This window comes from Pogona vitticeps, chromosome 4, assembly GCF_051106095.1.
Source record: "Pogona vitticeps strain Pit_001003342236 chromosome 4, PviZW2.1, whole genome shotgun sequence".
NCBI classification, from domain to species: domain Eukaryota; kingdom Metazoa; phylum Chordata; class Lepidosauria; order Squamata; family Agamidae; genus Pogona; species Pogona vitticeps.
The window spans coordinates 202,266,385-202,275,572 of NC_135786.1; the positions used below are offsets into that span (position 1 = coordinate 202,266,385).

Here is a 9,188-nt window from a genome sequence, read left to right on the forward strand (position 1 = left end):
CCCTCCATCTTTCTCTCCCTCAAGCCACCACATAAAACAACAGGAGCCATACGACAGAAAATAAGATGGACCATCACTCCCCCACCCCACCCCAGATTTCATCTGTCTTCACCAATGCACACATACACCGCGCAATTGATGCCGTCAAGGCAGCTCCTTGAAGAATGGAAACAGGCGGCGGCGAACAACACCGGCTCCCCAAAGGGGCTGGAGCGCATAGCAACCGTGCCCCTCGCCACCCAGAGGTCTGCTGCTAGGCCGCCGGCCTGAAAGGGCGGCACCGCCACTCACGCGAGCCCCTCGCGGCGACGACGACGACGACGACCGAGGCGCCGCTGGGGCCGCCGCCGCCGCCACTACCACCCTCCCCTCCCCCCACCAAGCCGGGCGCACGCAGCAGCAATGCGGCTCCCCAGGCTGCGCTCGCACCCAGCGGCAGGCAGGCAGGGCCTAGTCGGGTCCCCCAAGAAGGGGGTACTTCGAGGGCCGCCCTGCCGCTGCGCGCGCGCGCACACACACACACACACAGAGACACACACGCGCGCGCACTCAAAGTTGCAGAACTTTAAAAAAAAGAACGAAAAAACAGAGTGAGCAACGGACGCGAAGACACCGCCAGCCGCCTTCGCTCCCCCCCCACCAAAGCAACCCACTCACGCACCCACACATGCCAGGTTCTTCTGAGGCGATTGTCACCGAGGCGTCGCTGCCGCTGTGACCGCCACCTCTCTTTCCTCGTGCCTCGCCCCACACAACTCTCCTCCCTGGTGTATCGGGGGGGGGAGGTCTGGGGGGGGGGCTTTCTTTCACGCTCGCCGGGGTGTCATCATCGTGGCCCGAGGGAAAGCCACCTCGCTTCAGGAGACAAGAGAGCGAGCGAGGGAGAGGCGGCCCCTTCTCCAGTCTCCGCCACTCCAACCCCCATTGTCAGCCACGCAGCTGCCACCCCTGAAGTCCTTTCTATTGAGGAACGATCCTCCCTCCCTGTTGAGGGGCCGAGAGGAGGCAGGGGACCGCCAACCATCTCCAGCAACACCCCCTTCCCTCCCCCAAAAACCGTCTTCCTTTAAACGGCTTCCCTCTATAAAGAAGGGCAAGGCGTCGCCTTCCCTACAAAAAAAATTATAATAATAATAATCCGACGGGGGAGAGAGAGTTTAAACCCCGCAACCGCAAATAAAACTCCTTCCATTTAATTCTCCACGAACTGAGATGAGGGACCGACAATCCGAGCCACCACTCATAAAAGAACAGCAGGGACCCCGGCGGACGAGCTGACACCAATCCTCCCAGATTAAGGTGGAAGGGGGGGGACCCCCAAACTTGCCTCATCATGGGGCTTGGAGGGGCAGAATAAGTAGGTCTGTCACATCCCCCCCACCTTTTCTCCCCCTAAATTTCCTCACTTCTGTGCTTCTCCAAGCACCGGCTCCAGGTATGAAGCAGCCACCCCGGCAGCGCAGAATACAACCAACGCAGGCTTATTATACAACACACACAAGCGGGGAGGAACCCTTCTCTTACCTACCCCCCTGTCTAGTCTGCAACAGAGGCCTAATGGCAAGACGCGCCGCGCAGGCACGCAAGAAAGGGACCCGGCCTGGCGCGTTCCTTTACCGGGGTCAGTAATGTCTCCGACTCCTGTCGCCCAAGCTGCCGCCAGCGCTGACCTTCGCTTTGTAAGAGGAAGCTGGAGCTGCTGAGTCTTCCGCGGCCGCCATGTTCCCGTTTTAATCACTGGCTGCTTGTTTATTTCAATGGAGACCCTCCCACCACTCACCCTCCTCCTCCCCGCAAAGCTACTCAGTGAGAGAGAGGAGGGACTGGGAGGGCCGAGGTGCACGCAGAGACGGAGCAGCGCCGCCGCCGCCGCCGCCACTCCCTGCTGTCGCCAGGCGCAAAAAGTGGCCTCAGAAGCGACGAGCGAGCCCCCTTGCTTGGGGGAAGGAGTGGGGTGAAGTCAGGGAGGGGGGGAGCAAGAGGGAGCCCGAGCAGAGAGAGAGAGAGACACACACACACGTTGCACACAGGGGTTTGCACCCGCTGCTTGTGTGTGTTTCGCGAGGGGGCATTTTCCCTCGCGACCCGCGATGTATTCTGCTCGGGAGGAGAAGGCGCTCGGGCCCAAAAAAGTCAGCCTCAAAGCATTAGCCAAAGCAGCCTTGCTATCCCACCATTGGTGGGAGAAGGTTCGGAAAGTAATGCTATTGTTATCATTAACAAAGAGCGCGAACCCCAAGTCGATTCTCCTTCTTGGGGAAGAAAAGAAAATGCGGAGAAACGTGTGGGTTGAACAATAGCGTTGCAACTCTTGTTTTTTTGTTTTTTTTTTAAAAAAAGATAAGCAGAGCAGGCGTCTGGCGAAGGAACGTCCTGCTAGCCATGGACCATGGGGAAGGTCTTCATAAATCTGTCGAAATTCTTCATAAAATGATTGATTTCTCACACAAAATAGAGAAATATCACAACGATTGGGAATAAACATCCATGCATTTTCAAGGAAGGAAAACAGGATCTTTTATATCAATGTTGCCTTGATTAGTTTCTTACAGGTTTCTTGAATAGTTAAACGTTTCAAGGGTCTTGTCAGGGCTTGAGTGATGGTGTCCAAATTCTGCGTGACCTTGTTTGCTGACATTCCCCCTCTTGGAAATGTTAAATGCTAGGTCAGGCTTTTTTTGTTTACTTTGATTTTTTTTTCTCTACTGGGTATGGGAAAGTATGTGCTGGTAAACAATATGGTATATGCTGCAAAGCTGGAGATATGTTTGTAGTCATAATACAGAAACATCTCAACTATGGGGAAGTGTAGGGGAGCATAGAATAGATCAGGAAGTAATGCAAAGGATGATCCTGCATACCATCATAGTTTTTGTACATATAAAAGCAGCTGAATTTTAGGAAGGAAGCCAATTTACACAGAATGTATTAGGTTTTCTGTAGATAGATAGATAGATAGATAGATAGATAGATAGATAGATAGATAGATAGATAGATAGATAGATAGATAGATAGATAGATAGATAGATAGATATTGCAAATCAGTTCTGTTTAATCACATTTAAAAACTTGTCAGCTGTCAGTATAAGCTAACTCTTAATTGTCCAAGTATATATTGTCTTAAAAAAAAAGTACACTTAGCAATGGACTTACTGAAAGTTTTATTCACTTAATGTATGTCTGTGTCATCCTTCAGCCAAGTGGTTTCCAGAACAGTTCACAATGTTAAAAGGAAAAAAAATAATATAATCAGTTTTTGCATAATTTAATCACAATGGAAGCCAGAAATTAAAAGCAGCATAAATAAAACAATTTAAAATGGTTAAAACCAGCAGATAAACAGTTTATAACTTCAGAAAAATTAGAGCACTAGAAAGTAGTTCCACACCATTAAAAAATAGAAACTAGGTAAGCTTCCCTGGATTCTGTAGGTGGAGCCCTGGTCTCCATTTCCTGGTAAATGTGTGTGTGTAAGTGGAGAAGACTCCCTGTCATTGGCATGAGCTAGTGGTAGTTGATTGTATGTACCCATATTATGGAATCTGGCAATTTAGAGAACAATATGTCCTAATGTAAACAAGAGGATTTTTAATAAAATGAACTTGCTTTTGTAAAAAGAGATTTAAATCATAACATCAGAATGAAGTGACTTATAGATCAAGATTCTGATGTGTAAAAGGGCTGGCTGGATTAAGCACCATTGTTAATGTACCAGTATCAAGAGATCTAATTTCTTAAGATATTCTTGAAGATATTTTAAATTTTGTGTCAGTATGCCTGTGTATCTGTTGCAAGGAAATAAGCTCAACTCAACTTAACTGGATTTGCTCCCAAGAAAGTAGGCACAGGATGGTAAACTTTGTAAGACTGCATTCCTTTTGTCTAGATATATTGTTGTAAGTGAAACCTGCAACAAAATGCTGCAACATTGTCTTTCATCCTTAAAAGAATAGTAATTGTAGACTTTTCATCACCGCACATGTGTTGGTTGCGTATCTATGACAGAATGTCTTAGTCACCTCACTATGACAGTTAGGATCATCACTTGCTAACTATTTTTGCGTTACCTTTCCCTCACATCCTTCCTCTGCCAACATATGAATGTATATCTGCCAGCTGGGCCTCTGGTCCATGCTTTGATGAAATGGATTGTAGGTCACAAATACTTAAGCCAGTAAGACATGTCAGTCTTTAAAGTGCCAAGTACTGATTTTTCTACATTTCTTGGTGATAGAGCATGTTGAGTCCTTGATGTGGTATGTTAGTGATGATGTACTGCTGTAAACCCCAGAGTTCCTTTAAATGTATTGGTACACTCCCTGGTGTTTCTCAATGGCCCTTTTCTGTCAACAGTCTGGTACTTTCCACCAATGTTCACTGTATTAGGAGAGATGATATTTCTGGTTTTCTTTAAAATGATTCAAATAGTAATTGAGTTGCACACAACATTACTCCAGCAATATTTTCTATTTTGAGAAGTTGACACATGCCCTACTACAATCTGCTTTCAGAATTCTCCTGTTGTGAAAGTAATTTCCCATGCAGAGGGGTTCATTTCAAGAAATACGCATTCACAGACTTTTAAGGTACAACAAGGCCAGTTTTTTTGATCCAGTTATAATAATTATCTGAATTAATTCTTTCCAAATTATTGTTTATTAAAATTATTACAATATAATTTGTAATAATATTGAGTATTTTTTCTAAAAAGTGCCTGTTAAAAATATAAGCACTCAGTTAATTTTTTTACATTCCAAACAACTCCAGACTTTCTTTTAGTTTAAAAAATTGAAATAGAAGCATATAGTTCAACATAACAGCAATTTCTATTTACTGTCATCTGATTTTTATTTCTGATGGCTTCCTTCTTGGTGAGTTTCACCTGAAGATATAGAAAGGGCTAAGTTTAAATGTCTGCAAAATTATTTTTCGCTCTTAGAAACAGGATGTGATGTTATCGCCTGTTGTAGGCTATCAGTTCAAATATGCAATGAATCAAAATATTGCATATATTTGTCAGAAAAGTCACTGACATGCCAGACAACTAAATATATGTGATTAGAAGACAAGATTTTTTAAATCTTGAAAATTCAAGATTTCATGGCAGCAGTTCCTCTTATAACAGACAAACTACTGTGAATTTTTAAAAAACAGCTGTGTGTTTTAAGAAGCACAAACTACAGTGGTGTCTCGACTTACGAACAGCTCGACATATGAACGTTTCGACTTATGAACTGCTCTCATAGGAATATATGGACTCGACTTACGAACTTAGATTCGAGTTACGGACTCTTTTTTTCCTTTTTTTTAAAGCTAAGTCATCTTAAGTTAAAAGGAAAAAAGAAAAAATATCCCCCTCTAGTGGCAGAAGGCGGAATAGCAGCTTCCCATTAGTTTCTATGGATGAAAAGAGCAGATACGGATTAAATGGTTTTCAGTGCATTCCTATGGGAAATGCAGATTCGACTTAAGAACTTTTCGACCTGAGAACTGCCTTCCAATACAGATTAAGTTCGTAAGTCGAGACCCCACTGTAGTACTGTACAGTAAAATCAAGCTGCAAAACTTTTGCTGCATGGTGTCTTCTATATCTGCTTATAATATTTTAAATGCCATGCACTGTTGGGAAGTTCAAGTCAAAGTGATGTGGATAAACTCCACTAGAGTACTGAACCTTTATCAGGAAGTCTAGTGACTAGCTGGCCACTGAATTTACTTCTGGAAAGATCAGATGTAAAGTGCAGTGGTGCCTTAGGGCACAGATTACCAGCCTTGGATTCTCAGGTATTATTGGCCCACGACTCCCATAATCTACAGGTAACATGGCCTGTGATGCAGGGATTATGGGAGTAGAAGGCCAAAAGATATCTGGGGACCCAATTTTAGAATCTCTATTTTAGACCAAAGTTAAACTTTGTATTTCCCTTCAATTTCATTGTATCACAAGCAGCCTATGTACAGAATGAGGGTTAGAGAAAGGGAAAACATAGGAGATAAGATTTAAGAATGCCCATGTTTTAGGGATGAAAAATTACCAATGTTGTTTAAAAAAAATGACTACCAGACTACATAATATTTCCTGCTTGCTCACTGCACCTTTAACTGGATTTCTAAATTGACTATTTTTTTGTTTTCGGACATACTCTGATTATCTCACATGTCCCCAAAGGCTTCTTAATGTTCTACCCTGCACTGATGTATATAGAGGGCTTCTCCTTTAGTGTTTCTGTTTAGTATAGACTCATTTGTCAGACAGGAAAAAAATTAAACAGCAACATAGAAGCAAAACTGTATTATATTGTATTAGCAAAACTGGAGAATTCGGGACATGAACTTGGTCCCCTTTCTTAAGGAAAGTCCAGTTTTCATATGGGAGAAAAAAACATTGGGATCATTTTCCTAGCCCACTGAGATACAAAGTAAGGGAAGCAACAGAAGCCCGTGGCTTCATTCATTCATTCATTCATTCATTCATTCATTCATTCATTCATTCATTCATTCATTCATTTACACAGACTGCACTATTTAGTGGCATGCCACTACTCTGGGCAGTTTCCAACAAAAGGATAAATATGAATATAACATAAACAACCATCTTCCCAACCACATCACAATAGTGTCAAAAAGCGACTGCCAGCACAAGATGGCAGCCAAGGACAAACACAAATGTAAAATATAAGTACTGTAAATACATTAACAATAACGATTAAAAAGGAAGGATGTCCTGAAATGCTTCTCTGAACAGCAAGGTTTTTGGGTGCTTTTTAAAGGTCAGGAGGGCAGGGGCTTGGCACACTTTCAAAGGCTGGGTATGCCACAGAGAGGCAGCCCCCACTGCAAAGGCCCTGCTCCTGGTCAGAGACTTCCTGGCATGGCTTGGGGTAGCTAGCCACAGCACCAAAGCCTGAGAAGTGCAAGTGGTACTCGTGGTAGATCTTAGAGAGAGGTGCTTTGACAGGTATCAAGGTCCCAAATTGTTCAGGCTTTACATATCAGAATTAGTACCTTGAATTTGGCAGAAATCAGGCTCACAGAAGCATGATGGAACTTTCAAGTTAGGCGTACACCCTTGCTGACTTAATTTCAAAGTCAAATTGAACAGTTTCATAGCACAGATTGCTTGCTTTCAGCTAGGCCAATTGAATCAATAGGGATTTAGGGAGCCAACTCTCCCATATGTTCATTGATTCAAATGGGCCACTCTAACTATGACTTACTATTCCAAAGTAAAAAAAGGTAAAAGGTAAAATGTCCGACTCTAGGGGGCGGTTCTCATCCCGTTTTCCAGCCGTAGAGCTAGCCCTTATCCGAAGACAGTTTCCGTTGTCACATGACCAGCGTGACTAGGGAACGCTGTTTTTACCTTCCCACTGAGCTGGTAGCTATTTATCTACTCACATTTACATGCTTTCGAACTGCTAGGTTGGCGAGGAGCTGGGACAAAGCAAGGGGAGCTCACTCCGTCGCATGGATTCGATCTTACGACTGCTGGTCTTCTGACCCTGCAGTACAGGCTTCTGTGTAGTCTGCAGCACCACCACATCCAAAGTAAACAAATAGTTAAATCTATCTCTGAAGGTTCTTACCTCAATTGTCACTATTATCAACCATACCAAGCAAGCTGAAGAAGAGAAAAATGAGGTGGAAAGCAGGGCCATGCCAGTGTGTTGTGAAGGGTTGTGTGATTGGGCTTCCCTTGTCTTCAATAAAACACCATCAGACGGTTTATCAGATAACTTGTGGTCATTTATTGCTTCACCCAACGGGGTTTTAACCATAACATGCTTGTTTAAACTAGACTCTTGTTCAAGCAACAGCTCTTGCAAGGGCAACAGAAAGCTTTCTTCCAGAACATTTCCCAAACTCTGGTCCCATGGACTGGCACAAACTTGTCCCTGACCCTCAGTTCCCAAACCGTGGTCAGTTGCACTTAGAAGCAGGAGGGTCTCTTCATTTCCCATCCATCCCCAGAACGGGTCCCCCTCTCTTGTCTGGTAACCCCAACGTCCAGGAAGCATCCCATCTTCCTCAGTTCCTCTAAATCAGAGGTCATCAACCCCCGGTCCGCGGCCCATTGCCGGTCCGTGGCTTAAGCCCAACTGGGCCACCAAAACAGATCTCCTGCCCCCCCTCCACACACACTCACCCCCGCAAAGGTTGTTTGCGCCTGCGCGCGCTCGTGCGCCTGCACAAACAGCGGTGTGGCCTCCTGGAGCCTGACTGGAAAGCTAGCAGCACGGAGGGACCCAGCGGCTGAAGACAGGATCCTGCGAAATTCAAGAGGCCTCCCCACAGGGCTCTGTCTCCAGCTGTGGGGTCCCTCCATGCTGCTGGCTTTCCAGCCTGGCTGGAAAGCCAGCAGCATTGGGAGACCCCATGACAGGAGGCAGGAGCCCAGTGGGGAGGTCTTTTGAATTTCCCGGGCTCTGTCAGCCAGGAGTGCAGGGCGATGGGGCAAGGTGAGGAGGACTCCACGCAGCCCCGACAGCCCACCCACTCTCCCTTGCGAACCTGGTTCCCCCTGGCTCGCCGAAGAGGCGGGCGTGTCACGCACAAGCGTGAAGGGTGTGCCACTCATGTGCACAAGCTCGACACACCCACTTGCGGTGGTGACACACCCACCCATGAGCATGGGGGGTGCCCCCACCCCTGAACCGGTCTGCGCATGGAGTCCGTACCCCTCAACCGGTCCGTGGTCCGAAAAAGGTTGGGGAACGCTGCTCTAAATGCCATTCCCGGCGAGCCTCTTTTTCCCTGGCGATTGCTTCTTTCTGTTCCCTAATCTTTCTTCTCCATTCCCGAGTCTCGGACTCACCCCAATACAATGGATTTGGGGGTAATCCTTTCTTCCTCCAATCCTCCGCTTCAGCTTTAGGCACCCGGACTTGTTCCCATTTTCCCATTCACGGGTCCTGCAACCATATCCATTCCCAACCTCCAGGAATGTTGTCCTGTTCTGCCCTGACTTCTCCCATCCCCCCTTCTTCCACCACCTCATGGACCTCCTTCCTTCCCGCCAATTCTTCCTTAAAAGGATTAGTTATTTTTAACCCTTTCCATCTCTCTTCCAGCTCTCGGGTATCCACCGCTTTTGACACCCCTTTCCCTTGTGGATTTGCCTCCTCTAAATCATGAGTGTCTGAGCTTTGATCTCTTTTACGACTGAGGGTAGTCGGTGGACTAGTCTG

General features: G+C 45.9%; 1 protein-coding gene across 20 annotated transcripts in view; it reads right to left on the minus strand.

The window, feature by feature from the left end:
• Positions 1-1,886, minus strand: part of NCOA2 (nuclear receptor coactivator 2) — a 192,424-nt gene extending 190,538 nt beyond the window's left edge. For 4 of the 20 annotated variants that reach the window (XM_020812545.3, XM_072999015.2, XM_078393820.1 and 1 more), the window contains exon 1: positions 1,618-1,851. The gene's annotated coding sequence lies outside the window, so the exon portion shown is untranslated. The other 16 variants (XM_078393819.1, XM_072999016.2, XM_078393821.1 and 13 more) reach the window with 13 other exon arrangements.
• Between the last annotated feature and the right edge of the window lie 7,302 nt (positions 1,887-9,188).